Below are 3432 nucleotides of genomic sequence, written 5' to 3'. Positions count from 1 at the left end.
AAATTAGATTCATACATAGGGAAAAAAATTCCTATGCACATCAGAGAAGCTGGTCACATTAAAATACAGTCTTGGGAGGTTATTTTCTCACATTAGAGCTGAAAGTTTCATGTGATCCTCAACTTTAACACATTTCGCAGTTCATTAAATGCTACCTCCATGTGTTGTTCATGCCAGAAACCTGGGAATTATCTTCGACAGCTCTGTTTCTTTGGTGGTAGTCAACCCATTACCAAATGTGGCTGTGTCAACCTCCAAAGTACATTTGAATCTGTCAACTCTTATCTCCATTGCTACCATCTTCTGCTTAGACTTAATTCTGACTGGTTTTCCTGCTTTCACACTTGCCCCTTCCAATCAGTTCTGTATAGAGCAACCAACATGTGTGGGAATATTTATTTTCATCAATGCTGCACACATGCAGAGTTTTGTTTGCATAAACATAGAATGATGATGGTTATAATTCTGCAGTTCTTATAATAACTCTCTGGAAATAATAAGGAGCTGTCTCCTCTTCCTCCTTCATTCTCAATCCCCAACAGTAATCACTGGTACCCTTTTTGTAGTTGTTGAATATTTATGTCATATTTCTAAATTACATGTTTTACTGCTTTTACTTGATTTTTCTGTTACTGATAAGAACAGATACTACACTTGATCTTAGCCAAAAGGCCAAGAAGCTATCATTTTTCTGTTTCAGAAAAATCACTACTTTGAATTTCTGTTTACGATGAAATGATGAGAATTTATGCTGTCCTAAAACACCCCTTTCTCTCTTCTCAGCCCTGGTCCATTTTCCTAATGGAATCATATCATAATTTTGAGTTAGCTCAAAATGCAGGGTTTGTATTACTTTGAATATGAATTTTAGTCTTAACTGAGTCATGTGGTAGACTATTGTTATATTTCCTTTCCTGTTTTCCAACATTCCTGCTAATAATTGCGTGGTCTTTGTTTGCTGTATCTATGTGCATATCACTAATCCACTCCTAATTTTTCACAAGAACTGGGAGCTCTAGTACTAATACATGTTCATGTTCCAATACAGTTTGGTGACTCGTGATGCCTGCTACACACCTGCCAGGAGTTTTATTTTGCCATTAGTCTGAGGATTTCTATTACTTCCCTTTTGTATTGGAATCTTTATCTCTTAGATCCACTGACTGAAGAGATTTTGTTCTCTCCTCACTCTTGATTGAGAGAATTAATTCTGGGTTGGAAATCATTCTTGCTCAAAAATTTGAATTACTCCATTGTTTTTCTAGCTTCTAGAATTAATATTGAGCAATCCAATGGTATTCTGGTTGTGGATCCTTTGTATGGGACTTTCCCTCTATTTTATTTCATGAGTCCCTTTTAAGACCAATGTGTGTTGGTGTGGGTTCCTTCTTGCTCTCTGCATTGGTTTTGTTCCTTGTTTGTTCTCCTTTTTGCTATTTCTGTATTTTGCTTTCTGATTCTCCCATTAGAGATTTTCCTCGACTGTCTGGTGATTTCTGGCTTTCCATTCATATTTAAGCTAACTGCTGGGAGGATTTGTCAACTGGGAGACTTTACTCCAGAGCAGTGGGTTTGGCAAACAGACCCACGAGTCAAATCTGACCCACTACTTGTTTTTTTTACAGTGCTAAATGTTAAAGAAAATCATGAGAACAATAATATTTTGTGACACATGAAACTTCTTCATATTTTTACTCTAATTAGCTTACCTTAGAGAACTGAGTGAACCCAGAAGTTGGAATTCCTGTAGAGAAGAAAACAGTTGATCTTCACATACCCCTCCCAGGGCTTATGTTCTTCATTAAGAGCATTTCTGACCATCCCAACTAGTAGAGAGCTCTAGCACCAGTACAACCCAGACAGTTCAGGCACTGTCCCCTCAAGCCTGCCTCTATCTGAATGGTTCGAAAAGACAATGCTGATAGGGCTGCTCTGGAAAGGCCACTATGACAGAGTGTAATTGTTCTGTACCAAGATCTGAAAGTCCCAGATGGGTCTTGTGGGACATTCTGCATCAGAGGGGCAGGACAGGGGCTAAAACATGGCAGAGATTTGTGGGAACGTATGCATACCTAGCATCTGAGGTTACTTGTATTTTCAAGGTGAATGGAATCTTTTAAATACGTTGATCAATTCACATGACTCTACTACTAAACATTTCCATGGTCTTCCATCACATTTAGCACCAACCCTAAGTTTCTGACCATGGCCTAGAATGTCTGCAAGCCCTCTTCTCTCACTCTCTCACTTCCTCTGCTGCTGGTTTTCCCTTTGCTTGCTCTGCACTACCCACACCAGCCTCCTCGCTGTTCCTTGACCATGCTGAGCTAGTTTCCTTCTGAGTCTTTGCATTTGCTCTTCATCCTGCCTGGTACAGCTTCCTTAAATCTTCAGATGTTTTGTCTGTTTCATCTCAGACCCACTCCCCGCCTTTGCCTCTCTCTGTGCTGCGAAATTGATCCTTACAAATTACATCTCCCAGCCTCCCTTGCCAAATGGTTTTCAGTTAAGTTTGGTCAGTGAAAGATATTCATCTTTTGGGGTGGGGGGGGTGGGGAGGAGGAAAGATGGAGAGGAAGAATCCAGGAGATTTCTTCCCTTTTCTCTCTTCTGGGTAATACCTCCAGCAATCACTGCATCTTTTCCACGGTTCCAGCATTTGCAAAATGGCCTTGGCCTCTGGGTTTTTTTCTTTATTCTTCAGCCTAAGGGTCAATTGCAAATCTGTGGGTTGTTGCGTTGTCACCTGTTTGCTCTTTAAGCATTTCTAACATCATCAGAACTGATTCTCGGGGCGCCTGGGTGGCTCAGTCGTTAAGCGTCTGCCTTCGGCTCAGGTCATGATCCCAGGGTCCTGGGATCGAGCCCTGCACCGGGCTTCCTGCTCCGCGGGAAGCCTGCTTCTCCCTCTCCCACTCCCCCTGCTTGTGTTCCCTCTCTCACTGTCTCTCTCTCTCTCTGTCAGATAGATAAATAAAAAATCTTTAAAAAAAAAAAAAAAAAGAACTGATTCTCCATATTAAATCTAGACTACTGTGTGTTGGACTACTTCTTTCCTGCTTGGATCCTGACGGATATATCTTGCTTTATGTTTTCCATAGCACTTTATCACTACCTCCTGTTATATTACTATTGGTTTTCTTATTTATTTTCTGTCTCCCCTATTAGAATGCAACTTCCATGAGGCCCACATGCTTAAAGACTCCAGCAAGCATCTGAACCTGCTGAGGAATAGAGGGCCATGAATTTCCACTTCCTGATGATTTACCAGCAAGCTGGAATAAGGGCCAGCTATGTGGTTTTTTCCTTTTTCTTTCTTTCTTTCTCTCTTTCTTTCTCTTTCTTTCTTTCTTTCTTTCTTTCTTTCTTTCTTTCTTTCTTTCTTTCTTTCTTTCTTTCTTTCTTTCTTTCTTTCTCTCTTTCTTTCTTTCT

General features: G+C 40.4%; 1 pseudogene; it reads right to left on the bottom strand.

The window, feature by feature from the left end:
- Positions 1 to 564: 564 nt before the first annotated feature.
- Positions 565 to 684, bottom strand: LOC112810565 (U2 spliceosomal RNA; annotated as a pseudogene).
- Between the last annotated feature and the right edge of the window lie 2748 nt (positions 685 to 3432).

This window comes from Callorhinus ursinus, unplaced genomic scaffold (genome assembly GCF_003265705.2).
Source record: "Callorhinus ursinus isolate GAN/ISIS: 27379988/994484 unplaced genomic scaffold, GSC_fseal_2.0 scaffold2, whole genome shotgun sequence".
NCBI lineage: Eukaryota > Metazoa > Chordata > Mammalia > Carnivora > Otariidae > Callorhinus > Callorhinus ursinus.
The sequence above is the reverse complement of the archived record's forward strand: the minus strand, read 5'-3'. Positions and strand labels throughout refer to the sequence as shown.